The sequence below is a fragment of the Myotis lucifugus genome, unplaced genomic scaffold (genome assembly GCF_000147115.1).
Source record: "Myotis lucifugus unplaced genomic scaffold, Myoluc2.0 scaffold_4342, whole genome shotgun sequence".
Classification (NCBI taxonomy): domain Eukaryota; kingdom Metazoa; phylum Chordata; class Mammalia; order Chiroptera; family Vespertilionidae; genus Myotis; species Myotis lucifugus.
Window position 1 is genome coordinate 1 of NW_005875390.1, and position 9,790 is coordinate 9,790.

Consider the following 9,790-nt stretch of genomic DNA (forward strand, 5'->3'; position numbering starts at 1 on the left):
ATTTCTGCTTCCCCTTGTGACCTCCCTCTCTCGTCAGACTAAGCTGCTGAAATATGAATGGGAAAGGAGAGAGTCCAGCCTATTTCAAGTTCAGAATGGAGAGAACACAGCATCCCCTGGGGAGGGGTAAAGAATGACGCTGCCATAGAGGAGAGTGTTGGAGGCTGGACAGAGGCTGATGGGTCAGTGGCAGGAGGTATGGTTGACCCCTGATTCCCAGGAGCAGTGCACACATGGCAGTCCATGGGTTTGGATCCTTCAAGCTGCTGGCCAGGTTGGAATGACTAATGACATCAGAGGCTTCTGACCTTCCTGATTGGAAGGACCAAATTCCGTGGTGCTTGGCAACAGGGGTGGGCAACAGCATCTTCTCCAAGAATTTGAAAAGACTGGAGTCTAGGTGTCCTGAAAGGGAAGATTTGGGAGAAATCATGGCCAGTTGTGAACCAAGTTTCCAGGGTGAGAACCAGAGACCACAGCCTAACTGTTCAGGGTGCCCCCGAGAGGTGAGGGTGGTTGAAGTCGTGCCAGGACCATCAGGTGAGGAAACTGGGGGCAGAAGGGATTTGAGAGGGTTACCATTGAGGAAGGGGGACCGGAGTAGTGTGTGTGTGAAAGAGAGATTCAGAAAGCCAGGGATTGGAGGAGATCACAGGCGCTGGGGACAAGGATATCCCCACGAAAGGAAAGCCTGGGAAGGAGGCTAGGAGATGAGATCCAAGGATGAGAGAAGGGAAGGGAGGTAATAGTGGAAGGTACCTCTCTTTTCCCCTCCAATGGGAGAAATTATCACCAACAAGGAAGGGTTTTGAGGGCAAAGACGGAGAACAACAGCAAGATGACTAGGGGACACATGGACATCACCAAAGGAGTAAGATGGAAAGATGGCTGGGGGGAAGGCCAGTAGACTATGAGACTGGAGACAATGGAGGGGTTTGCTTTGGAGGCGGGGAGTACATGAGGTGGACTGGGTATGCAGTTTGTTTTATGTAACCAGTAGCCCCTGCCAGTTAGCGAGCTCCCTCTCCTAGGAGGGCACTGACACTATAGGGACACAGGTGTGTGCACACACAACGGGTTGAAAGGAAGGGGCCCGGCTTCCCCGCTGAATTTTATCTTCATCATCAAGGTCTGAGAGGTGCCCTTCAGGTCCCACTCAGCTTCCTGATGCCTGGGTGGCACCAGAGACACTGGATGGGGTTCCCGAGGTCCTGTGTGAGGAGGATCCAGCCTGTGTGCTCTCTGGGAAGCTGAGCACAGGCAGGCGCTTCCTCCCTGCTTCTGAATGGCAACCTCATGTCCTTCCTCAGCTACCTGGCCCTGGACATGGAAGAGAATTACCACGCCCCTAAACAGGCCATCTTGTCCTTCCTCTATGAGGAGAACAACTGCTCCCAGCGCCCCTTGTTCCACAAACTGCGATTCCAGTTCTTCCGTTCCATGGGCTGGAGGGCGAGGGTCACGCGGGAAGAGTGCGAAGAGGTAGGTGGGCTGTGGGATTAGGGGGAGGAAACCACATTGGAGAGACAGGGGACCTTGGGGATCGGTTTGGGGATTTGGGGATGACTAAGAATTGAAGGCTGGACCAGGGACGGGATGGGGTGCACCTGGAGAGTCATCATCTTCTCAGGGGGCTGTTTGTCCTTCCAGATCCAGGCTTTTGATCCAGAGCTCTGGGTCTGGAAGCGAGATCGCGCCCTCCTTTCCGAGACCACCTAAGGTAGGGCTGAAGGAAGGCGGTCGGAGTCCTCACAGGTACAGATGAAAGGATTTGTTGTCTCTAAGAAATCCCAGGAATCCAATGGCTGGACCCATGCTCATCGTCCCCCTCCTCATCACCTCTCCACACACTGAAGTGGACCCTCCAGGCACACAGCCAGGCACTGACTCAGCTCCCAGCCACAAGCTGACACACAGGCACCTCAGTGGGATGTGTGGGGGCCAGACCTCAAGATTTGGTGGAATCATTTTAAACAGAGCAACTAGGTCCAAGTAATCAATTTGTTGAAATGTTGAGTTTCTTGAAAACTGAGTTAGTTTCCAATTTTTTCCATATATTGTGACTTCCTGTTGTTCATTCACTTGGGCCTTTCTCCCTCAGGAATGCCAACTACAGGGACGTTCTGCACTGAAGTCAATGTCTAACAATAGGGTATCAGATGGAACAGTCTCTAAATCCAAAGATAAACAGATAAATCCTCACTAGCTGTCTTCATCCACGTTTACACGCAAACAAGTGGCCCATGGCCAGATCACCCTGTGTCCTTCACTTCCCCTGGCTCACAATCTCTCCCTTTGGACCATTACACGTCTCCCCTCAAGTTTATGGTCAAGGAAGTTTGTCAGAATGAGCAAACGTTGAGAAATACTGGTCCCGCATGGCTTACCCTGATCGACACATGGGAGTTACAGATTGTGGCAGAGGACTGAGTTTTGGTTAAAATCTTGTGACCTCCCTATCTTAGTCCGTTCTGGCTGCTATAACAAAACACCACAGACTGGGTGGCTGACCAACAACAGACATTTGCTTCTCACCATTCTGGAGGCTGGAAGGCTGCGATCAAGTGCTGGCACGGTGGGGTTCTGGTGAGACCGTCTTCTGTGCTGCAGACGGCCAACATGTCGCCATGTCCTTACACAGTGGAAGGAGCGAGGCATCTCTGGAGCATTCTCTAAGGGCAGACAATAAGCTCATTCTTAGGGCCCCACCCAATGACCTAACCACCTCCCAAAGGCCCCACCTCCTAATACCATCACCTCAGGGGTAGTGAATTTGGGGGACACAAACACTCACACCATAGCACTAGCCTCGTTCAGACTCGGTATGATAGTTAAACATCCGGATCCAGGGTTAGGAGCAGGGATGGGGTGCCTGGTCTCGTGGTCTGTGATGTGGACATGTCAGTGATGTTTGCAGTGTGGCTGGAGGTTAGATGTGAAGGAGCACAAAAGGACCAAGGTGTGAGTGAGCTAGAGCAGCTCTCTCCCTAGGTGTGCTGCCCCCGAACACACAGTCACCTAGAGTCCTGGCTATAAACAGGTCACTGGGTACACTAAGGAATGTTGGGACTCAGGGTCATTGAAGTCCAAGCATCACACTTGGAAACAGTGGTTCAGGAGTGGGGCTGAGAAGGCAGGACTGGAGATAAAATGGGGCCTACAGGTTAGCCAAACTCTGTTAGAATTGCCTGAGATTTTAATAATCTTTACATGTGGAGAGCTGCCTGTTTGGAATGTGACATCCTGTCTCTTCCTCTTACCTCTAGATCGCTGAGCCCAGGGCAGACTCCACTTTAAAGCAGGAAGTCAATCCAGATGCTCAGCACAGACAGGAGGAAGGGAAACATCATCCAGAGGAGCCCAGAACGACCTCCAACAGGCTCAATAGCTATGTCTGTCTGTTCCCAGGAGCACGTCTAGGAGTCTGTAGGAGGACAGTACGGAACTAGGGTTTTTTCAGATTCCATCCCTTCCTAAGGCTCCATCCCAAATTTCACTTTGTTTAATTCAAATCTCCTGAGGCAGAAGCTGGAGGTCCCACATTTTCTACACCTGGTTGTAGCCTTCCAGAGCCATCTGAAGGTGGCGTTTGGGGTCTCAGACCAGGAGGGAAATACTTTAAAGTATAAAATTAGAGCCCTAAGTTTGTGATAGCTAAATGTATGCCATGCATTCTATGGTTTGTTTAGAAAATGTTGCCCATAGGATTATTATATTTAGTTTCATATTTAATATTTATATATTTATGTTAGGTAGATTTGAATAGTCAGTAGTTTTAAAAAGCTTTCTGATGAGTATTATAGCTGGCATACGTATGCAAATACTGTGTAATTTTGTTTCCATTTTCAAGAGAGGTTTCTCTGGTTTTATCTATTATATTTATATAATATCAATTATCTTATAGGTAGGTGGTAGTTCCCCCATATTCTTATAAATTTTTAGTTTTTAGACTTTATTAGTGAATTGTGAGAATTTGGGTGTAATTTATTGCCTTGCCTGGATGGCATTTTTGTATGTTAGTTTAGATCATTAAAGAGCACAAGGCAATGCATCTCTGGAGAAAATATAATACAGATGAATTCTCACCTTTGTGACGTGTCTGGTCATGTCAGTTTAATTAGCCTATTCACTATCAAATGATAATGTAGCTAAATGGGGCTGTGATTATTCAACCAAATTTCTTAACTCTGAGAAATAATCCCGAATTGTTTTCCACGTATTAGAAAAAAACAATAGAAGTTGAGTCAGATCCTAAGTTAGAGTCTGAGAGGGGGAAGAAGGGGACGATATTGAGGTAGAAGAATGGGGAAGAGCAGAGAGAAGGAAGAAAGCACCCCGGGTACCCAGGCAATAACCAGAAATTCAAAGTCAAGGACAGGTGACTCCACCAGACAAGCTTTCCCGGAAATGGGCTGTGACAAGGGGACCCCTGGGCACAAGAGAACACACAGTGTTCACTCTTTTACCCCTCATGGGAGTCCTTTTCACAACCTCCAATAACAGTTTTAGCTGGTAGAAGGAACATCTAGAGCCTGTGGTGAAGCAGGAACCATGGGAAAGAAATGAGGGTACTGGGGAAATTTCTGGGATGTGTTCAGGCTGTTAAGGGAGATGGGCCTGGAGGAGGAGGAACTACTGCCGTGAACAGTGGATTGTGGAGGAAAGCTTCCTGGGAGAGGGGATGGTCAGAGGATGCTGGGACGGTCCCGCACCCCAAGCTTCCGTGTCCTCAGCCTGTGGCCTCCCTCACAGCGCACAGATGTGCCTCACCCATCAGAGAAGCTCACCTGAGCTTCCGGGACCTGGGTTTTCTTGGGGTTTCAGTATGTAGCACCATCTAGTTTCTAGTCAATCAATCACTGGCCAGGAGGTTGAACTCAGTCCCCAGCGCCCTCTCCTCCCCAGAGACTGGGCTCTAACCCCTGACCTGCACTCCCAGGGCTGGTCTTTCTGGCCTGACGGGCCCACGCCCTGAGGCCCCTCCTCCGCATAAGCCCAGGTGTGCTCCAAGGGGCCCCGCGTGGTGCGCACACACCCCGACCACCCAGGACATTCCTCCAAGGAACCAGGGACAAGGACCAGCCAAAGTGTTCATGATACGACACACTGGGCATGGCCAGTGGGCAGGGCAGGGAAACAGGTGTGGCTGCAGGAACAGTTTAGGCCAGAGCTGTGGCAGTGGAGACGGGGGACGCTGAAGCAGTGAGGAGTGGAACAAGGGGATGCTCACAGCCTCTGGAGGAGCTCAGGAGATGCACAAATTCAGGACAGGGGGCGAGTCTTCTCCACACAGTGTCTGGGCAAAAGGAATATGGGAGTTCTATGTACAATGCTTGTAACTGTTCTGTAAATTGGAAGTTTTTTCAAAATAAAATACTGATTAAAAAAGAATGCTATCAAATACATAGGGAATGACTCAAAGGGACTCAGAAGAAGCGATTCACAGATGTGCCCACTTACACATCAAAAGAAGTAACAACTTCAACCTACCAAAGTACTTAAACGTTTAAATCCACCAGCTCATAACAGTAACAAAAGGAAGCAAATGTAAAATCCTCTTCAATATTTTGGAAATTGTCTTCTTGTATGAACCACAGAACCAAGTAAGAGGAGATGCTTTTCTTCAGAAAAGTAGTCCAGCTCATAAGTGAAGGAGAAAGGGTAGAGAAGCACCTTACCATTCTATAGCCTGTAATGAATCATTTGGTCACGGTAACGGGTATCAATCAACAGAAGCTAATCTCACAAGACAAAGACAGGAGGATAAAACGGGCTTCCAGAAGAAAGAGGGCACATGTCATGGACAAGAGTCTTGCCAAACACTCTGAACTGGTCCGAGTCAATTTCCAATCTAACTACCAATCTTACAAGGCCTACAAGGAATTAAAAAAAAAAAAAGTAAAGTTAAAACAGATGGCAATGCAATCCCCACAATCCATACTGTGAGAAGCAGGATAAACAACCCAATTTCTTCAAAAAACAAATTGCAAAGAAATAACACAAGAGACATAAAGGGGAGTTACTATTAATAGATTTAAAACACCAATCTCCCACCTGAAACATATGGAGGCTATTTGTGTCCTGACTGAAAAGAACAAACCAAACATTTAGAAAAGGGAAACTTTGAACACTGAATATTATCGAATCCTATATAATAATCATATATAATAAAGAGGGAATATGCAAATTGACCATCACTCCAAAACACACGATGGCCGCCCCCATGTGGACACAAGATGGACAGCAGGGGAGGGCAGTTGGGGGTGACCAGGCCTACAGGGGAGGGCAGTTGGGGGTGACCAGCCCTGCAGGGGAGGACACTTAAGGGCAATCGGGCCAGCAGGGGAGCAGTTAGGCGTCGATCAGGCTGGCAGTCGAGTGGTTAGGGGGTGATCAGGCAGGCAGGCAGGTGAGCGGTTGGGAGCCAGCAGTCCTGGATTGTGAGAGGGATGTGTCGACTGCCCTCTAGGGGTCCCAGATTGGAGAGGGTGAAGGCTGGGCTATGGGACACACACACACACACACACACACACACCGTGCACAAATTTTGTGCACCAGGCCTCTAGTATTATATAAGAAAGAATGGTACTGGGGTTATATCTCCACTCATTTTTTTTAAAAATATATTTTTATTGATTTCAAAGAGGAAGGGAGAGGAAGGGAAAACATCAATGATGAGAGAATATCATTGATTGGCTGACTCCTGCATACCCTGTACGGGGGATTGAGCCCACAACCTGGGCATGTGCCCTGACTGGGAATCGAACATTGAACTCCTGGTTTAGAGGTTAACACTCAACCGCTGGGGCACATCGGGTAGGCTCCACCCACTTTTTCACAGACTCTTTATCGATCAAGGATACACACAGAAATTCTCACAGGTAAACTTTTTTAAAAGTCAGGTAAAGGGAGAAAATAACAGTTTGGAAGAAACTCATGTCAAAGGCAGATGAATGGTCACCTGATGAAAAGAACTGGAAAAAGTCCACTGGATTTGATTATAATTAGGTCACTACTAATCTTTACCCACAGATGCAGGAAAATGGTAAGGACAAAGCCAAGACACTGAGAAATGAAGTGGGAATGGGCAGCGAGGGCATCTTTACTAGAGAATACTTTTATCCCTGGATTAAACGGTAAACATGGAAGCATATCTATCTGCATCACAACATGCTGATGCCCGGAAAAATCATAAACACCAAGTTCTCCCGGGGCAGGAGAACTACTTACAAAAGTGAGTTTAAGCCATAGATTACAATGATTTACTGGTTGTTATTACGGGAGCTATCTATATTATGTCAGCTTTATTAAAGAAAACTTTCCAGGTCCTAGGGAATCTTTACAACCCATAGGAACAAATATGGTTTCTCTTCTTATAATCTATAAAATCACATTGCCCTGACTGGTTTGGCTCAGTGGATAGAGCATTGGCCTGCAGACTGAAAGATCCCAGGTTCGATTCCGGTCAAGGGCATGTACCTTGGTTGCGGGCACATACCCAGTCGGGGGTGTGCAGGAGGCAGCTGATCGATGTTTCTCTCTCATCGATGTTTCTGGCTCTCTATCTCTCTCCCTTCCTCTCTGTAAAAAAATCAATAAAATATTTAAAAAATAAATAAATAAATAAAATAAAATCACGTAATGGAAGGCATTTTCCTCATTCTATGACTGTCAAAGACATTGGTTCTATTTGCAGCTCAAATTTGATACAAAGATTCTTGGTGCTGATCTGACACTCTAATAGCTGCATTTTACATAATGTCTTTTATCTACTTCTACGTTCCCATTTTAAAATATGGCCCAGAGGTCAGCTGGGACCTGCCCTTCCACGCCAGACGCTCACGCTTCGATAGCCGGCCAGGCTTAGGGACCGCACATGGTGCACGAATTTCATGCTCCAGGCCTCTAGTACTACCTAATAATAGCCAAACATGGTAATTTGCGATACCTTCGCTACACCTCCCATTGGCTAATCAGCGAGATATGCAAATTAACCGCCAACAAAGGTGGCGGCTAATTTGCATACTGCAGGCAGGGCGGGACAGTGCCAGCCACCAGAGCGAGCCTCCATCCAGGCCCCCGTGGGCGACCCCAGGAGCTGCCTGCCTGCCGCCAGGGACCTGATCTGGTCCTGGGCCGCAGGCACACCAGCCCCGCAAGCCCCAGGAGCCACCTGCCTGCTGCCCGGGACCAATAAGGCGGGCACCAGAAGCCCCAGAAGCCGCCAGATACGGCAGTAACTCTATCAGTAAGCACTCTGAAAGTCAGTGGTATAAATGCATCAATTAAAAGACAGATTATGAGGGTGGATCAAAAACAAAACACACTTTAAATATAATGACACATATAGATTAAAAGTAAATGAATTAAGCTGCAGCCTGTTTTGCTCAGTGGATAGAGCATTAGCCCTTGGACTGAAGGGTCCCAGGTTAGGTTCCAGTCAAGGGCATGTACCTCATTGCTGGCTTGATCCCCAGTCCCTATCAGAGCATGTGCAAGAGGCAACCAATCAGTGTGTCTCTCCCTTTCCTTTCACTCTCTCTAAAATTCAATGGAAAAATATCCTTGGGTGAAGATTAACAAAAACAAAGTAAATGGATTAAGTAACATTAAAGAGATTTTAAGAAAAATATATTCCAAATTTTGTTAGTTGTATAATGGTTATGTTTAAATTATTAACACCTAAGAAATTGGGTAAAGGGTACATATAATATGCTGTAGTATTTTATAGTTTTTTTTACATGTATGAGATTATTTCAAATTAAAATATTAAAAAATTAAAAATTAATAAAATATTAATTAAAATGTATCTGCATTACATGAAAAATCTCCTAATTGCTTCTAGCATAATTTATTAAATTGTGCTAAAATTTACAAGGGTTCAATTAAAAAATATCTTAATTCTAAATGATATAATAGAAAATATTTAATAGTGCAGTTATAAGCACTTATCTGAAAATAAAAATTTAAAGAAGGGATTAGCCAAAGAAAATATATGCACAACCCATGGACACAGACAACAGTATGGTGATGGCCAGAGAGAAGTGGGGAACAAGAGCTGGGTAGAGGGGGCAAAAGGGGGGAAATAGGGACATCCCATCCTATCTAATAAAAGAGAAACATGCAAATTGACCATAACCCCGACACCCTTCCCATTGGCTAATCAGCAGGATATGCAAATTAACTGCCAACCAAGATGGCGGCCGGCAGCCACGCAGCTGAAGCGAACAGGAGGCTTGCTTGCTCCAGTGATGGAGGAAGCCAACGTTCCCGGCCTGCCGCTGCTGGGCTCTGAGCTGCACTCTAAGAAACAATGTTACAATTATAGAAGCTAAACCATCCCCAGAAACGTGCTTTCAGCCAGCCGGGCCTCAGAGCTGGAGTTGAAACAGTGTTACAATTATAGAAGCCAAACAAACCCAGAGACCTGCTTTCAGCCAGCTTCGGCCTCAGAGCTTAGAGTTGCTGTGATGGCAACAGAGTTTCAATTATAGAAGCCAAACAGACCCAGAACCTGCTCTCAGCCCTCAGAGCTGGAGCTGGCTCTTAGCTCCAGTGACAGCTATAGACGGTAAATAAATCCCAGAATAAAAGAAAAAAGAAAAAAAGGAGAGGCTGGGAGCTTAAGTTGCCCTCCAGCCTGAAAACGGCTCTCAGGCCCTCATCCAGGCTGGCCAGGCACCCCAGTGGGGACCCCCACCCTGAAGGGGGTATGACCAGCTGCAAACAGCCATCAGCCCGTCATCCAGGCTGGCCAGGCACCCAAGCGGGACCCCCACCCTGATCTGGG

At 47.0% G+C, this 9,790-nt stretch overlaps 1 long non-coding RNA gene across 2 annotated transcripts in view; it reads right to left on the reverse strand.

The window, feature by feature from the left end:
• Positions 1-10: 10 nt before the first annotated feature.
• LOC106695892 overlaps positions 11-9,790 on the reverse strand; it is an 11,363-nt gene continuing 1,583 nt past the window's right edge. Inside the window, exons 2-5 of one of the 2 annotated variants that reach the window (XR_002827787.1) lie at positions 3,261-3,424; positions 2,536-2,672; positions 1,608-1,726; positions 11-405 (exon numbers count right to left, since the gene is read on the reverse strand). This is a non-coding gene — a long non-coding RNA (uncharacterized LOC106695892). The remainder of the gene's footprint in view (positions 406-1,607; positions 1,727-2,535; positions 2,673-3,260; positions 3,425-9,790) is intronic. The other variant, XR_001346874.2, reaches the window with a different exon arrangement.